The 19,669-nt window shown below is 43.6% G+C and overlaps 1 protein-coding gene and 1 pseudogene across 2 annotated transcripts in view; both read right to left on the reverse strand.

Moving 5' to 3' along the window:
* The window catches only part of LOC126263044 (uncharacterized), a 483,472-nt gene that overhangs the window by 113,909 nt on the left and 349,894 nt on the right, over window positions 1-19,669 (reverse strand). The window lies entirely within an intron of this gene.
* LOC126264048 (5S ribosomal RNA) lies at window positions 15,634-15,750 on the reverse strand (annotated as a pseudogene).

Raw genomic sequence — 19,669 nt, forward strand, 5'->3', positions numbered from 1 at the left:
ACATGAAACGGACATAAAAATCTACCGTCATTGTAGTACTAAGCTTAAGGTACGATATATGTTTTAGTTACAATAAATATTTGTTCTGGGAATATTGAATCATTTAACAGTGCTCATTCCTATCATCTCCTCAGTATTATTTTCATTTTAATTATGCATTTTGCTAAGATTACAGACACCAAGATCAGCAGTCCAATGTGCGTGTTACAGTCCGCAGCTCGTGGTCGTTCGGTAGCGTTCTCGCTTCCCGCGCCCGGGTTCCCGGGTTCGATTCCCGGCGGGGTCAGGGATTTTCTCTTCCTCGTGATGACTGGGTGTTGTGTGATGTCCTTAGGTTAGTTAGGTTTAAGTAGTTCTAAGTTCTAGGGGACTGATGACCATAGATGTTAAGTCCCATAGTGCTCAGAGCCATTTGAACCATTTCGCGTGTTACATTGACAAAAAGAAAACTGTTTTATCGTCTTCTTGCATCAGCTTTAATATTGAATTTCCCTTTTGTGTGATGTTACAGTTGTTTTTGCGCCCTTAAGAACTTTCTGACCCCTTAGGAAACTGTTTTGTCATAACAATAACATCACAACCGGGTATGATCGTATCTACGATCATAAAGTAATTACAAAGACGATAATGCAATTTCTTAATCAATAGCACGCTAGCTGTGACTGCTTCAAGCCACACGAAACTGCAAGTAAAGACTATTCACATTTCATAATGCAATATTTTATTACAATGGTCAATCCATGATTCTTACGCCAATTGTGATTGATAAAACAGTAAGCGAAATCTCAATTTCCAACTTTTCCATTGAATAACAACATCACTTTTATTTTTTACATCACAACTCGTATATATATATATATATATATATATATATATATATATATATATATATTTTCAAGCATCATCTGCCGGCATGTGTGTTTGAAGTGATCGCTGTATCACAAATCTACAAATACCAGTCTTCGAATACTGGCCCCTGTTTTGACCGGAACCGAATTTCCAATCTTCCTACACGACGGTCAGGGAACCTGAAGATGGCGTAATATATCGCCGAAATTGGCAGCCCAATAAATAGTTCGAAAATTAGACTGCTGAAAGGTGTCTGTTTTGACATTCTGTACTGAACAGCCTAGGTCCCGCAACAATCTCTGAAAAGATGGACTTCCAGAGGATTACGGGGTACGTGCAAAAAACTACTGTAGCCCCTGTGTTGTAATCCTTCTTCATACTTCCTTACTATTTTTATTTCGCTTTTTTGTGCTCAGGATTTTCACTCGACTGTGGACAATAGAAGAAGCAAACAGACGACCGAGCTCCGAGGAAAAACTTAAGAATCATCCTGTGCATAGGTAGCTCTGACTGCCGTTTCTTGTTCGTCAAGTACGAGGGTCACTCCAAAAGAAATGCACACTATTTTTTTAAAATCCACCTTTTATTCTACATGTTTGAAAGTTTTACAGTGTGTAGATACATTCTTTAGGAACAATATTTTCATTTCTCCACATAATTTCCATCCCTCTCAACTGCCTAACGCCATCTTGGAACCAGCGCCTGTATACCCGCACGGTAAAATTTTGGACCAACCTGTTGGAGCCACTGTTTGGCAGCGTGCACAAGGGAGTCATCATCTTCAAACTTGTTCAACGAAGAGAGTCTTTCAGTTTCCCAAAGAGATGATAGTCACATGGAGCCAGGTCACGACTGTAACCTGTTTGCCCACCGACTAACTGTACTACGATCGACAGCAGCATCTCCATACACCTTTTTCAACCTCTTGTGGATGTTTCCCACAGTCTCGTTTCCACAGCACATGAATTCTATGACAGCACGTTGCTTCTGAAGAGCGTCAAGTGTAGCAGCCACCTTGAAGACATGCTGTGACGGCGCCACTCACGGAACAGGTTGAACTAAGTTTGAAAATAAGCGGGAAGAATGTATCTACACACTGTAAAACTTTCACACATGCAGAATGAAAACTGTATTTTTACAAAAAATAGTGTGCATTTCTTTTGGAGTGGCCCTCGTATGTTCTTACACGGTTCAAACGTAATGGAAATCTACGGTTTTCACAGGCAGTCAGTGGTGGTGCAATGGTTACGTCACCGGAATCTTATTCGAAAAGAATAGAGCAAATTACAAATCACTACAGGGGACATGGCCTAGTTTCTTCAATAAATGTTCTCCTTATACAGAGAGATGGAGAACATCGAAAGAAGTGGGAGGTATTTTGTTATGGATTCCTTTAGAACCTGAGAGGACGTCACAGGGCTTGATAGTCTAGTTCCAGTGGCAGATGCTACAGAGAGGTGTCGTGCTGAAATTCAGAGAGCGTTCGTGACCATAACAGTCAAACAGCATTCAACTTAACCGCCGCATGTGTCTGGCGGAAAGTCCCTACAGTTGAAATCGTAGTAATGCGAGCTCATGCGGAGGCTCGCAGACTGTCGTTCTTCCGACGAACTATTCACAAATGAAGCAGGAAATGGGGGAAATGACAGACGGAGTACCCTGACTTACAGAGCAGATGTGTAGATGAAGGAGGCCACAGTTGATTCCTTTCCTCATTCCTACCTGTGCTAGTGCTCCGCTTCCAGCAATATTAACGCCAACATGGCATTTAACTAAAAAACTTCTTTTTTTCTCTAACATAGCACCGTCGCATTGTCTATTGGAAGTCGTAGCAAATGCTTCGTACCTACCTAGCTCACTTATGCTAAAGTTCCTTTCGTCTATGTAACCGATAAGGCAGATGAAAATTTACTGGCCTTACACTGAGATTTCATATAACGAGACAACAGTGACAATCATTGATGAAATAACCTATGACGTTACGCCATAACGTATGTGAACAATAGTCACATTCAGAATCACTGAGAAAAAGACAGCACGCGACTGGAATAAAAGCCCGACGGTCTGGACAGGCATCGATCTCGGCTCATACTCCTGTAGCTACCCATCACCCAACTCCTGCGGGGGAGTCTTTTTTAGACCATAACCACGTGACCCTCATAAATAAACATGATACTTTGTTAAATCTGAATGATTCTTATAATCTTACAATACTTTAGATACCATGGTTCAGTCTTACAAGTAACTATTTGCTCTGGTCATAACACTGCGTTACCTGAACGATTTACACGTAAATAACCATTATAAAAAAAGTTGCATTTGGTACAGAGCACAGTGGCGAGACAGAGGCAGTATAGCTTTAAGCCGGATCAGAAATTGTTCCCTTTGGAAAAATTTTGCGGTCAATATTTCTGAAACAAATTGTGGCCGATGTACGTTTCCGTATCTCCAGCTAATTTTCTCTTTTGCGCCCTAAGCGAGAAACACTGTGTGTGTTACCATAAAACTGTCATAAACAATGAAGGAGGCCGTTGGCTCTGCACGGTCCCTAAATTTCCCCGAGGTCTGACATGGTGCGCACATATAGCATACTGAAGGATTAGCGCGTGTCTGCTCCTTTTGTTTGTCAGTATTTGCCAGAACACGCCCTAAAGTGTTTGTATAACCGGTGCAGATCGTTAAGTCCAGAGATACACAACAGCTAAACGTGTCATACAGATATGTGCAAGCACAAGGTAGAGATATCCGTCCCGCATACTACATAACTGCTTCTCTACCTGCAGCAATTTGTCATTATGCCACGCCTAAAAAGTTAGTGGTAGGATTTCTGTGTGGGATGAGGGTCTGGTTGCACCATGTCGTAACCAGTGATAATTTTCCTTCGCGTAGGTCTTCACAGTGGCTGTTAGTATTACAGAGGTAGCGGGTTAGTCATCTGTGCTCTGCTTACGTTTCTTACGAGCAAGTAGTTTGTCACTGCGGACTGTATTAGATTTCACCAGTACATGCTGTACAATTTTTTGTGGCACGCGGATTTGAAATGAAAATGGGACAAAAATTACAGCCCTGTATTTAATGGCGAACCTGTTTTGAGAGCTGGAAACTATTATCGCTTAGGAGACTACTGCTTTGATTCTAATATAACTTACGCTGAAAAGGAGACACACGCATTCTTCCATTCCTTCCATTACGTTCCGTCCTACGCCGTCGCACGTGTGACTCCAATTTCTAAGTTGCTTGAATTAAATTTTACTTCTGAATGTTGTGCTCTTTAAGTTCAAAATTGTCCATAGCCGCGTCTTATTACACAAATGTCATTTGTTGACCGTCTTACTCCGTTGTGAGAATCATACCTGGAGAAGGTTTCTTTTGCGTGTCTGAGGTGCAAGTTATCATTAACCAGTTTGTGTTCTGGGACACAGAGTTTCTTGTAGGAATGAAAACTTTTCTCAGCTCCGGCTTGTAAACAAAGTTTTGCTTGCGCGGCTTGCAAAAAAGTATTCTTGCTATACGCTTCCATAGATAGCAAATGTTTATAACAATCGCCCAGTTCAGATGCATATAATCAGAATCATCTTCACACGAGCGTTAGCCGACTAACGGTTCTCTGATCGCTAATGTCTATTTTGAACGATGGAATACAGTTTGAAGGCAGTTCATCCATGATATTGTGTTGGAATGTCGTGTCACGTGAAGTAAAACTTTACTAGTTTATTAACACAGTTTTTCCGATGGTCGAGTAACCTGATGAAGCTACATACAAGTCTGCTTTTTTAAAAAAAAAAAAAAAAAAAAAAAAAACATAGTAATCTGGGACACTGTAGCGACGCAGTTTTTCCACTGTATCCTTTCTTCCAAAAATGGTAGTCAAGTATGTAGGAGATATTCCATAACGTTTGCAAAGTAGGAGAAAAAAGACGGCAGAACTGAATCTATAAGGAAGGGCTGTGACTCACGGTATATTAGACGTACGGTTACTCGAATCCCAATCTGGCACACAGTTTCAATCTGCCAAAGTGTTTCAGTAGTCTCTGTTGTACCAAAAGTTAACGAGGCACAGAACTGCCATACTGACGATCCATTATTATTATTATTCTTGTTGCCACAGTCGGTTGACCGACATGAATGCAAAGAACCCATAGCAGTCTCACTCAAATGTGAAGCCACAAGGAGAACTCAAGCCAGATGGCCAGTTACTTCCTCCCGTTGCTACTGGCGCATGACGAAAGAAAAAAAAATCATGTCAGTCACTTACGTGATATTGTAATCAGAAGGCATGAAGCTACAGTATTCGGGAGTTCAAAATGACGTTAACACTCTCTCTAGTCTAAGTAGAACCTGTACGGAACATCCTACGCCTATACTTCAGCAGAGATCGTTGAATTGTATATACTTCTTGAAAGAGATCATAGTCGCCGTTGACTGTATAAAATATTTATTGTTACTAATACAATTTCGGCCTTATGGCCATTTTCAAGTAAACTGCAATCATGTCGTCGTCAGAATGCAGCCTTTTGTCTGTGAGAGTCCCCCAAGATGCGACGAGTACGACACTTATTACATCGTAATATGTTGTTAAATATGTACTGAACTTGTATGTGTGATAGATTATTGGAACGATGGTAACATCGACAGTTCAGTATATATTTAACAACATAGTACGAGCCGGCCGAAGTGGTCGTGCGGTTCTAGGCACTGCAGACTGTAACCGCGAGACCGCTACGGTTGCAGGTTCGAATCCTGCCTCGGGCATGGATGTGTGTGATGTCCTTAGGTTAGTTAGGTTTAAGTAGTTCTAAGTTCTAGGGGACTAATGACCTCAGAAGTTGAGTCCCATAGTGCTCAGAGCCATTTGAACCATTTGAACATATTACGATGTAATAAGTGTCGTATTCATCGGATGTTGTGGCACTCTCACAGTCAAAAGGCTGCATTTTGACGACGACATGTAGTCACGTCAGATAGTTTTATATTCTGACAGAATGTAACTTATTCAGATAGTTTTATATTCTGACAGAATGTAACTTTGCAGTTTACTTGAAAATGCCCATAAGGCCGAAATTTTTTAGTAACAATAAATATTTTATACAGTCAACGGCGACTATGATGTCTTTCAAGAAATATTATATGACTGTGAATCCCAACCGCGAGAAGTTAATCAATTGTAAATACGTGAGGAGCTAGTTTAGAATACCACGGATTGAGCAGGATCTCACCGGTGGTGGCTGCACAAGTTTACAGGAGGAAAGCGCAATCTCCTGGACACTATCACGAACTGCTGCACATTTATGACTGTCCTTTATTCAGCAGGAGGAAATATGCGATTATAAAACATTTGTCAGAGCTGCCAACGTTAATTTATTGACTGTCCCAACTTCTTACGGCAGTACATTCTTATAGTGTTGAGTAAGGGACACGGAGTGTGATGGTATGCTAGCGGACCTTTTTCTAAACTCGTCTGTATTGGAAAACGTGCCCGTTATCGGAAAATGTTTAGACGTTTCTCTCTCCAGAGCCACTCAGCAAAGCTATGCTTGCGATGAGGCGAGATACACCTGGCGGCAGCCGTGGCTACTCGCTGGCAGCTAAACTGCTAGTATTACAGCCGCGGCTGCAGCTGCAATACGCAGCAGTGGCGCCGGCTTAATGGCCGAGTCGGTAATTGGCGTTCCTGTGTCTCAGACTTCAAATTAGGGGCTCTGTGCGTGTCGTTACCATAAACAGGCACCGAATAGCGCCCACTTAAAGAGGGAACATGGGACGAGACCTTTGCTCGTAAGTGAAAGAGGTACGGCCTCCAATTAATTTTCAGGTTCACTTTCTTCCGGTTCGTTGCGCATGACTAAGCAGTCACCACCTGTTCACCGTCTGCATGTGGCGGAATAGTTCTGTTCCTCTTGGAGGGGTGACATGTAAGCTTAAACGTGACCTTTGGGAAGACGTTCAAAGAATAAGGAGCCATTTATGTACTATACGTTCAGAAATATGACCATGCACCAATGGACACTTCAAGTTTATACCTTCACTAGTGCTATACGTAGCATTAGGACATTTAAAAAAATTATACTAGATGTCGTGGGTGAACTTAGCCATTTGATCGTGACCAACAGCCCACATGAAAATTTCTCCCTAGAACTTTCGCAAAGTCATGGATTTGTATTTGTGTTCTACAAAGAGGTTTTTAATTTTAGAGAATCATGTCGGGAAGTTTGAGGAAAGACGTCCTTCCACCAACCTGTGTTTTAAAATGGTACTATTCCAGCGCCACGCGGGGTAGCCGCGTGGTCCGAGGCGCCTTGCCACGGTTTGCGCGCCTCCCCCTGTCGTAGGTTCGAGTCCTCCCTCGGGCACGGGTGAGTGTTTTTTGTCCTTAGGGTAAGTTAGTTTAAGTTAGGTTAAGTAGTGTGCAAGCCTAGGGACCGATGACCTCAGCAGTTTGGTCCCATAGGAACTTACCACACACACTTCTCCAGCACTGCTAATTTCTTACATGGCCCATTTTCAAGTGTTTCGATAAGATATGCGGATACGTCGCCCTCGTCTCGTCATACAAAAATGACGTACCATTTATCATAATCACGAACAGCTGCCTGTAGGTGTGTTTTGTAGCTACGCATCACGAGATATGCACTTTGATGACCGCGCTATGCATACTCAAAAGAAACAAATTGATTTTTAATTTTTAAATACTATTTTTGTAAAATATACTGCTGGAATCGGAAGAGAAGAAATAACCAAGAGTCCTAGAGCAAATAACAAAGAAAACAACGCGAAAGCATTACATTTTCTGAGTGCAATAGCTACGGACATTTTGCAAGAAGATGGCGGTCATGAAAGAGGCTAAATTGTATTTAAATTTCTTTCTTTCTTTCCTTTACTTTAAAATCGTTTCTGTTGACGTTGTATCTAGCGAAAAAGTAATATAAAAAGAAAATTTCTGTAAATGATAATGTCCTCACAGCAACTTTCAAATTTTTGTTTTTGTTTTGTTACCTCCAGAAGCATCCACATCTGCATGATTACTCTGCAATTCAGAATTAAGTCCTTTGTAGAGGGTACATCGAACTACCTTCAGGCTATTTCTCTACCGCTCCATTCCCGAACAACGCGTGAGAAAAACAAACACTCAAAATCTTTCCGTGCGAACTCGGATTTCTTTTATTTTATTATGATGATCATGCCTCCCAATGTAGCAGGGAACCAAAAAAATATTTTCACATTCTGAGGATAAAGTTGGTGATCGGAATTTCATGAGAAGATCCTGCTGCAACGAGAAACCCTCTGTTTTAATGATTGCCAACCAAATTCTAGTATCATATCCGTGGTACTCTGTCCCCTATTTCACAATAATATAAACCGAGCTCCCCTTCTTTGAACCTTTTTCATGTCGTCCATCAATCCAGTCTGATGAGGATCCCATACTGCACAGCAATACTCCAGAAGAGGGCTGACAAGCGTAATGCAAACAGTCTCTTTAGTGGACCTGTTGCTTTTTCTAAGTGTTCTACCAATAAAGCGTAGTCTTTGGTTTGCTTTCCTCACAACATTATCTATGTGATAGCGCCAATTTAAGATACTCCTAATTGTAGTCTCGAAGTTCAAAAATGTTCAAATGTGTGTGAATTCCTAAGGGACCAAACTGCTGTGGTTCGTTAATTACAGTCAGTTGCCACGTTTCGCAGCATACAGATACCTTATCTAAATCGATCTGTATTTCGTTTTGAGCGTCTGCTGACTTTATAAGACGATAAACCACAGCATAATGTGCAAAAAATCTAAGAGGGATTGTCATCGAAATAGTTTATTACAGCTAGAACGGTAGAGGGCCTGTAGCACGTCGTTGGGGAACAGTAGGTTTTGCTTACACTGTTTTACCCGATGACTTCCCACAACTAAACCGATAGTCCGTAAACAAGCATTTTGATTAGAAGTCGAATGTGAGGAACGGTATCAAAAACCTTCTGGAAATCTAAAAATTTGGAATCAATTTGACATCCCTGTTGGGATCTAGTGGATGTTTTTTCTTTTATTTATTTATTTCACTTTTTCAATAATATAGTCAATATGTATTATCTTCCTTCACTTTTTCAATAATATAGCCAATATCTATTATCTTCCATATTGAATATGATACACGCATTTAGGCAGCATACGATACGCAAGAAAATGCTTTTGAAAGGCGCTACGCTGCCAGTAAGCTACGATGCCACGTTAAACGAGATGTCAGCCAGTCTGAATCCGAAAGTGGAGTTTTGTGCAGACTCCCTGCTAGTGTTACGTCACTGCGGTCTACAAAAATTTGTGGAAGTGATTATTACTTTCTAACGGCGAGTGGGTGCCCGCAGCTAGCAATAAGCTTTACCGTGGGATCGGCGTGTCGCGACGTTGCGGTACAGCGGACGTGCCCGTAGCGGAGTTCCAGATTCGGAGCCCCTTGGGCGTCTGGCAGCTCCCGCAGGCACTGTGCGATGTTACGACATGGGCTGCGGCGGATACTGCGTCAGCGAAGGTAACGATTTTCCGCCCTGAAAGCGTAATCCGCAAACACGGTGGGAATCGACCGCCGCGGACATTCTACTAGTTACTTTACAACGTTTTCCGTAGTTCAATTAGCTGCCAAGAATGCCGTAAAATGTATGCCAATGGTGAAAGTAGAAGGACATTACAGATTTAGTATGTAGAGATTCGCTCCGTGGCGTTCGAGTGGAAGAATATTGGTTCATCCTGTATGTTAAGAACAGGTAAATCGGTGGTTAAGGTTCAGGATAAAAATTAAAAACGTCCGGAGTTAAATACTCATTCGGTCACAGGATTTTTTTCTGTTGCTTATAATTTATTTTACTTCTGGCAATGACTTGCTAATGTGAAAAAATGTCGTTTTGCACTGTGATTCGAAGTTCAGTTGAACTGTATTTCCTGGCTGGTAATTAAGTTCGGAGGAAGTTAAAGGCATACTACTCCCAATAGAGCCGTTCTTGGTAAAACAATGTGATGTTCAAAACCAAACTCATTCTTAATTACTATACGTCAGGCGAGGTGGTCGCGGAGACTTCAACGCACCCGCAGAAGACGAACATATAATTTTCATTCCCGAGGAGAAGCGAGTGAGAAATTACTGCAGTGGAGAACATGTAATTGCCTGGTCCGACTATAAACTGGCGCTCGGCGGATAATAATATAATAATACAACAGGCGAAATTACGATTTGTCTCGCGTTGTATATTAAATGAGGCAGATAACGAAGATTTATACTACTGTTTAGTCTTAAATATTGTTATGATAACATACAACTCACAGAATACTTTGCTGAATGGCTATAATGCATTTCATTAGTGATACGTGTCCGTAAGGAACAAGTAGCGACGTGTGTAGCCAGAGAAAAAAATTTTCTGCTATATATAAAAGACGATATGGAGGGGCCTCAGTAGGTGTTCGTCAGGAAACCAGTAATTTGAAGAAGTAATTTAATAACGGAATATCTGTACGTTAGCGTAATAGTAGCTGAGGTAAAAATGTTTCCTCGCGTCATAGTATCCACCAACAGTCTGTTATCGCACTGTCTCCTTTGATATTGATTTTATCGCCTACTGTTATTTCTAACATTTCCATGTGCGGTTTCAGCAGTAATTTGTAGCAACGTGATCTGCACTGGGAAGCAATTGTTGGATTACTGTTCGTGGAAAAAAAACCTGAAACAGTGATTCTGTTGTTTTCTACAATTTCCCTGTTTCCTTCTGACATGCAAAGTGGAACAGAATAACACGAGTTTCAAGTAATTCTCCTTCTTGGTGTACTTCGCAGAAGTTACTTGCTAATGAACTTACATTTATTCCAAGAAAGGAAAATCTCTGTACTGTTAATGTGTTAAGAGAATATTCCGGTCTCTCACTAAGAAACGTGTCATTAGAACCATCAACCTTTTGATATGAACTCGCTGTAAAATTCGTCAATATTAAATGGTGCGGCTCTCAGATAGGCGGCAAAGCACGTTATTCCCAAGGCGAACTTCAGGATTTTTGGGAATAGTTTTTATAAAAATAACAAATGCATAAAAATACTGATCATATTTGCTCGTGTTTGCACGAAGTGCATGATTATCAGCCCTTTTGACTGGTACAAAATCCAAGAGCTTCCACTCGATACCAGAGAATTTGGTTCCTTGTTATGGGTCATCTTCTTGTAAATTTCCTTTGGTATTTTCAGAAAATAACATAACCTAAAATTTAAGTACCCAAACCGAAAAATCAAAGTAATTACAATAGCGCCGGCCGTAGTGGCCGAGCGGTTCTAGGCGCTTTAGTCTGGAACCGCGCGACCGATACGGTCGCAGGTTCGAATCCTGCCTCGGGCATGGATGTGCGTGATGTCCTTAGGTTAGTCAGGTTTAAGTAGTTCTAAGTTCTAGGGGACTGATGACCTCAGAAGTTAAGTCCCATAATACTCAGAGCCATTTGAACCATTTGAACAATAGCTATGAGTAAGTGTTTGTATCACGTGCCTCCACAGCCGAGGCAGTTAACGTACGTCTGCGCAGTGGCACTCGACTCGGAAGTAACGCGGTTCGAATCCTGCTATCCACTGACTGTACTTGGCCGGCAGGGGGAGGATAATGTTCCTGATCACTAGTCTTTGCGCCAGGGTCCTGGATTAAATTCCAGACTTCTCCGCAGTGTCTCATGAAGTGAAGGCATGTGACATCGTTTGTGGTGACCCGTCCATCGTGTGGAGACCTTAAGCTCGGCGACCCCCTTGGTGCTATTCGAGAAGAGTAGGTTGTCGGCATCGGCTTTCAACCTCTCCTTTCTCTCGTCTTCATCATACAACAAAAACATAACACTACACCATACACACAACCATTACACTCACCTACACTCCACAAATACACATGCGACACAACTCTCATATAGGAAAGGGACCACTGTGCGCTGAAGAAGAACACGCTTTCCGATCGGCAGCTGATCCCTCTTCGTGGGATATCCCGCCGTGCGACACATACATTTCTTTTTATTATTATGTATACAGGCAGTCGACTGTTACAAATGTGCTGCGGACTTATTTCCGACATAACAGAATACTGATGTTGCTGCGTTGTTTAATAGACGATAGACTCTTAATTTACAGTATTTACCTCGTCACATTCTCTTGAAAACTCTCCCGAACATTTTTCATTGGAACCGTTTTACATTAGGGTCAAGCCATGTGACGAAAAAAAAAAAACTGAGATCCTTTCTGACAAGGGAACATCCCCATCGCACCCCCCTCAGATTTAGTTATAAGTTGGCACAGTGGATAGGCCTTGAAAAACTGAACACAGATCGATCGAGAAAACAGGAAGAAGTTGTGTGGAACTATGAAAAAATAAGCAAAATATACAAACTGGGTCGTCCATGTGTAATATAGGCAATATTAAGGGCAATGTGAGGCGAGGAGCGCCGTGGTCCCGTGGTTAGTGTGAACAGCTGCAGAACGAGAGGTCTTCAGTTCAAATCTTCCCTCGACCGAAAATTTTAACTTTTTATTTTCAGTTTATGTCAAAAACTCTTATGCTTTCATCACTTTTTTTGGAGTGATTATTACATCCACAAAAAACCTAAATCGGGCGAGGTAGAAGAATCTTTTCACCCATTCGCCAAGTGTACTAGTTAGGTGGGTCGACAACATATTCCTGTCATGTGACGCACATGCTGTCACCAGTGTCGTATACAAAATATCAGACGTGTTTTCCTGTGGAGGAATCGGTTGACCTATGACCTTGCGACCAAATGTTTTCGGTTCCCATTGGAGAGGCACGTCCTTTCGTCTACTAATCGCACGGTTTTGCGGTGCGGTCGCAAAACACAGACACTAAACTTATTACAGTGAACAGAGACGTCAATGAACGAACGTACTGATCATAACTTTGCGAAAATAAAGAAAGCAAAATTTTCAGTCGAGGGCAGATTTGAATCAAGGACCTCTCGTTCCGCAGCTGTTCACGCTAACCACGGGACCACGGCGCTCCTCGCCTCACATTGCCCTTAATATTGCCTATCTTACGCATGGACGACCCAGTTTGTATATTTTGCTTATTTTTTCATAGTTCCACACAACTTCTTCCTGTTTTCTCGATTGATCTGTGTTCAGTTTCTCAAGGCCTATCCACTGTGCCAACTTATAACTAAATCTGAGGGGGGTGCGATGGGGATGTTCCCTTGTGAGAACGTCTGAAGTTTTAGTTTGTCGTTATGCTTTTCTCAATTTTCTGACGTCCTTCTCTGTACACTGCTTTGTCTGCGATTACAGCAAATCATTCGCTTACATTCTACAGTTTCATAGCCATCAGCGGCCGTTGTATACAGTACGTCAAGTGCCGGTTGTGCTCCAGGCCAATACGCAACCACGCTCACCTTTCGTAATGTTGGAAGCATACGCGCAACACAAAGTCGAAGCTTTGTCCGTGTTCCGTAACGAAGTAGGTCATCTGAAAATCTATGAAAGGTAGATGTGCCATCTGACACATGCCGCAATACAGTTATTGATCACTTAGTGAAAAGAAAAAAAACAAAAAGGCTCGCTTGTACAAATGTAAAGTGGACGAATCGTGCTGTAACAATTGTTCCAAGATATCAGTATGCCTGAGCTGCCTGGAAATCTCTTTATACAATGAGTGGGCGGATACGAAGACAATTTGGTCAGATTTTGTGTATTACAGGATATGGATCCCTATGAATGGGGAAAATGTCAGTGTCACATTTTAAACTGCCTTCAAAATCTTGTGCAGTGCAGCTTGATGGACCTACACTAGTGAGGGATAATGCAGAATATTACAGGGTGATTCAAAAAGAATACCACAACTTTAAAAATGTGTATTTAATGAAAGAAACATAATATAACCTTCTGTTATACATCATTACAAAGAGTATTTAAAAAGGTTTTTTTTCACTCAAAAACAAGTTCAGAGATGTTCAATATGGTCCCCTCCAGAGACACGAACAATATCAACCCGATACTCCAACTCGTTCCACACTCTCTGTAGCATATCAGGCGTAACAGTTTGGATAGCTGCTGTTATTTCTCGTTTCAAATCATCAATGGTGGCTGGGAGAGGTGACTGAAACACCATATCCTTAACATACCCCCATAAGAAAAAATCGCAGGGGGTAAGATCAGGGCTTCTTGGAGGCCAGTGATGAAGTGCTCTGTCACGGGCTGCCTGGCGGCCGATCCATCGCCTCGGGTAGTTGACGTTCAGGTTTCATAACCAACCTTTTTCGTAGGACTCTCCATACAGTTGATTGTGGAATTTGCAGCTCTCTGCGAGTCGATTTTCCTGGGCTGCGAACAAATGCTTGCTGGATGCGTGCTACATTTTCATCACTCGTTCTCGGCCGTCCAGAACTTTTCCCTTTGCATAAACACCCATTCTCTGTAAACTGTTTATACCAACGTTTAATACACCACCTATCAGGAGGTTTAACACCATACTTCGTTCGAAATGCACGCTGAACAACTTCTGCCGTACTCAATAACACAAAAAGCTTTCTGTTGAGCGGTCGCCATCTTATAATCAACTGACGCTGACGCCTAGTCAACAGCGCCTCAAGCGAACAAATGTACAACTAAATGAAACTTTATAGCTCCCTTAATTCGCCGACAGATAGTGCTTAGCTCTGCCTTTTGTCGTTGCAGAGTTTTAAATTCCTAAAGTTGTGGTATTCTTTTTGAATCACCCTGTATTATACAAAAATTAAGCTGTTTTCACATTATCATAATGATTGCGTCCGCCCCGATAGCTGAGTGGTCAGCGTGACGGATTGCCCCCCTACGGGCCCGGGTTCGCTTCCCGGCTCGGTCGGAGATTTTCTCCGCTCAGGGACTGGGTGTTGTGTTGTCTTCATCATCATTTCATCCCCATCCGGGGTTCTTTAACGCCACTACGGCGACTTGTGAGTGAATGAGGATGAATTGACGATGAAAGACACACAACACCCAGTCATCTCGAGGCATAGAAAATCCCTGGCCCCGCCGGGAATGGACCCCGGGACCGCGTGCGCGGGAAGCGAGAACGCTACCGCAAGACGACGAGCCGCGGACATTGTTAATTAAACTGTCCGATACAACAGTCCAGTGCAGAATGCCTGGAAGCTTGGGGCGCCCTCCCGTCCTCTGTACGGCAAACGCCCAGGACTCCGCCGTCCTTGTGAAGGCGAGCCCCTGGCCAGCTGGCTGGCGAGGAAGGCCGAGCCGTGGTGCGCATGCGCAATTAGGGCGTCGCCGTGCGTCGCTTGTCCGGGCTAGCGTGCCACTACGGCAGGTGGCGCTCTGCCCCCGGGAACAAGGAGAGTCGGCTGCGTACTTTTCCCAGGGCTACCCACCACCTGCCGCCCCGAGTTCATCGTTCCCTTCCGCGTTTGGCGATACTCCCACGTCAACAGCTGTACTTGGCGGGTCACTGTTCGGCATACAACAGAGAGAACCTCCATTCGCCACTTGAACATTCCGGATAGAATAAACCCTACAAGGTGGCGCATTAGTCAACGTGTGCTGTGTGTTTGCGGGTTATCAACTCCCATACGAAGATCAAGGGAATCGAATGTCGTCAAAGCACTCCGTCTCCAGGCCACGAGTGGCCTACCGGGACCATCCGACCGCCGTGTCATCCTCCGTGGAGGATGCGGATAGGATGGGCGTGGGGTCAGCACACCGCTCTCCCGGGCGTTACGATGGTATTCTTGACCGAAGCCGCTACTATTCGGTCGAGTAGTTCCTCAATTGGCTTCACGTGACTGAGTGCACCCCGAAAAGTGGCAACAGCGCATGGCGGCTGGATGGTCACCCATCCAAGTGCCGACCACGCCCGACAGCGCTTAACTTCGGTGATCTCACGGGAACCGGTGTATCCACTGCGGCAAGGCCGTTGCCATCGAATGTCGTTAAAACGTACAAAATGCAGTAGGAAGAACTAAAAGGCGAACTGAGATAAAATCCCTCTCACTCTCTCGGAATATCATCCATGATCACCTGCTCAATCGCAGTGGCTTACAAGATGGAAAACAACGCCACGAACGGGGAGATGCTAAACTGTCAATTAAAACACAACGAAGGCTAGAGGTTCTCCGCAATACGATGTGGCTGATACAATTTCGTACCTTGACGTTTATGCCACAACGCATTAAGTAAGTATACCAGTTACGCTTAGAGAATGCGATAACTTGTTCGTGGTTCAGTTTGTTCCTTTTATTATTCTGCGACATTCAAACACTGAAGTGAATTGTTTCATCAACAGCTATGGACAGCAGCAAACCCGACTTTGCCACTCAAAACAACAAAGGTATAGAGTGAAGATTTTCACTTCGCAGCGGAGTGTGCGCTGATATGAAACTTCCTGGCAGATTAAATGGTTGGTTCAAATGGCTCTGAGCACTATGGGACTTAACATCTGAGGTCATTAGTCCCCTAGAACTTAGAACTACTTAAAGTAACCTAAGGACATCACACATATCCATGCCCAAGACAGGATTCGAACCTGCGACCGTAGCGGTCGCGCGGTTCCAGACTGTAGCGCCTAGAACCGCTCGGCCACTCCGGCCGGCCCTGGCAGATTAAAACTGTGTGCCGGACCGAGTCTCGAACTGGGGAATTTTGCCTTTCGCGGGCAAGTCGGTAGAGCACTTTCCCGGGAAAGACAAAGGTCCCGAGTTCGAGTCTCGGTCCGGCACACAGTTTTAATCTGCCAGGAAGTTTCAACAAAGCTATAATTTGCTATAACTTCGCTACAGTTTGTTGACCCCACCCCAAAGAGGCTCAGAAGCCGCACGTAAAAAAATGACATAGGTTCGTACGTAAGAAAATATTTCACGATTCAGTCAAGTTGGTTAAGCAAATGCGGGTGTAATCTAAACGAACAGGACGATCATCGTGCGTGTTTTTTCGTTCGCAACTGAAGAGTTAAGTGCCGTCTGAAGCCGTGTCGCGTGAGGCATCCGGGTGTAACGGCAGCGCGCTTTGGCGAGGCGATGGGCGCCGCTGCCATTGCTACGGCTATTTTCTTCTTTTGTGTTTAGCTGCGCCCGGCAGCGGTCTGCCGAGGACCATTTCACGGAAACCGAACAAAACAGAAGGTCTGACGGGATAGACAGCAACGGAAGTGAGCAGACAATTAACGGGCGACAAGGTCTTCGGAGGGAGGTGCACGTCCGCTGCGGCGGTCAACGAGCCGTCTACGGCCACTAGTATACAACCTAACGGGTACTCGGTCCCTCTGGCGAACGACCACGCTGTCGTACGACGGGCACTTAAGGGCTTAAACAAATCGCCATGTACAGCGGCTTAGCTACAATAACAAAACGCCAAACTTTGTACCTACTGTACCACACGCAGTAAATTGTCACCAGTACATACACTACTGGCCATTAAAATTGCTACACCACGAAGGTGACGTGCTACAGTCGCGAAATTTAACCGACAGGAAGAAGGTGCTGTGATATGCAAATGATTAGCTTTTCAGAGCATTCACACAAGGTTGGCGCCGGTGGCGACACCTATAACGTGTTGACATGAGGAAGCTTTCCAACCGATTTCTCATACACAAACATCAGTTGACCGGCGTTGCCTGGTGAAACGTTGTGATGCATCGTGTAAGGAGGAGAAATGCGTACCATCACGTTTCCGACTTTGATAAAGGTCGGATTGTAGCCATCGCGATTGCGGTTTATCGTATCGCGACATTGCTGCTCGCGTTGGTCGAGATCCAATGACTGTTAGCAGAATATGGAATCGGTGGGTTCAGGAGGGTAATACGGAACGCCGTGCTGGATCCAAACGGCCTCGTATCACTACCAGTCGAGATGACAGGCATCTTATCCGCACGGCTGTAACGGATCGTGCAGCCACGTCTCCATCCCTGAGTCAACAGATGGGGACGTTTGCAAGACAACAATCATCTGCACGAACAGCTCGACGACGTTTGCAGCAGCATGGACTATCAGATCGGAGACTGTGGCTTCGGTTACCCTTGACGCTGCATCACAGACAGGAGAGCCTGTGATGGTGTACTCAACGACGAACATGGTTGCACGAATGGCAAAACGTCACTTTTTGGGATGAATCCAGGTTCTGTTTACAGCATCACGGTGGTCGCATCCGTGTTTGGCGACATCGCGGTGAACGCACATCGGAAGCGTGTATTCGTCATCGCCTTACTGGCGTATGACCTGACGTGATGGTATGGGATGCCATTGGTTACACGTCTCGGTCACCTGTTGTTCGCATTGACGGCACTTTGAACAGTGGACGTTACATTTCAGATGTGTTACGACCCGTGGCTCTACCCTTCATTCGATCCCTGCGAAACCTTACATTTCAGCAGGACAATGCACGACCGCATGTTGCAGGTTCTGTACGGGCCTTTCTGGATACAGCAAAAGTTCGACTGCTGCCTTGGCCAGCACATTCTCCAGATCTCTCACCGACTGAAAAAGTCTGGTCAATGGTGGCCGAGCATCTGGCTCGTCACAATACGCCAGTCACTACTCTTGATGAACTGTGGTATCGTGTTGAAGTTGCATGGGCAGCTGTGCCTGTACACGCCATCCAAGCCCTGTTTGACTCAATGCCCAGGCGTGTCAAGGCCGTTATTACTGCCGGAGGTGGTTGTTGTGGGTACTGATTTCTCAATATCTATGCACCCAAATTGCGTGAAAATGTAATCACATGTCAGTTCTAGTATAATATATTTGTCCAATGAATACCCGTTTATCATCTGCATCTCTTCATGGAGTAGCACTTTTAATGGCCAGTAGTGTATTAGCATTCAAAGTTTTGTTGTAAAGGAAAAGAATCTGGTATATCAATTTTTATGGAGAAAGAAGCAAGCAAGTCAGTGCGGACTTGTCAGTTATCGAAAGAGCGGAGTGAACATTGGTCTTATGCAGTCTCTGCCCCCAGTACACTGGTGAAAAGGAAAAACAAAAAGTAAATGACCATTAGCATTGAATTTTCAAAAGATGCGTTCCTATGAAATATAGCAAATAATGACATTTTTTAAGTGGAAACTTTTGATGTAGGCATTCAATATCAACGTTCTTGCAATAGGCAAGGCCTTTTATTACGTTTAACATGAACGCTTTGCGAAAAAGGATGCATATCAAGTGTTGTTGTTTCTTTTTCACTTTATCGCACAGCCTTGGATGAAGACAGTGAAGAGCTCTCAATACGTGGGGTCCCAACGGGAATGGTCAATGTTTAGCGATGTGATACGATCATTCAAAGCAAAAGAAAAAAAAAAAATACCAGAAAACATGGACCCTAAAATGCATAAATTAAGAGTTATGAACGCTTGATCAGTAGAAGAGATGTATTTCACAGTAGTGAAGATGAACAAGTGTTCTTAGCCTATTAGGTATGCACTTTAGAGCCTGTATTTACCAGAATTTTCGCTTCGAATGGTCGTGCCTTTCATATCTCTGAACACTAACCACTCTTCTTGGGAGAAGCCGTTTATTTTGTGATTCTGCTGGCGGGTTAAATAAAAGCTTTCACCGTTTTCCTTTCATACATTATGTAGCTCCGAGTCAAGTTAATCGTCTGAAGACAATCAAAATTACATTGCCTGTGCGTCGCTATGGAAACAACTGCAGATTTAAAGGAAATAATGGAAGCATCCGGATGTAATCCATCTCCTTTGACTGTGCTCAGATAATAGAGAAATGAAAAACATCATTTAACTCAAATTACGCTGCAAAACGCTGTTTCAAAACTCAGTCTATTAAAACATCGTCATCTAAATCCAGCCAATGCCGTATATTGAAATATCGGAGGACTTATCACGAAGGAATGCAAA

Source organism: Schistocerca nitens, chromosome 6, assembly GCF_023898315.1.
Source record: "Schistocerca nitens isolate TAMUIC-IGC-003100 chromosome 6, iqSchNite1.1, whole genome shotgun sequence".
Taxonomy (NCBI): domain Eukaryota; kingdom Metazoa; phylum Arthropoda; class Insecta; order Orthoptera; family Acrididae; genus Schistocerca; species Schistocerca nitens.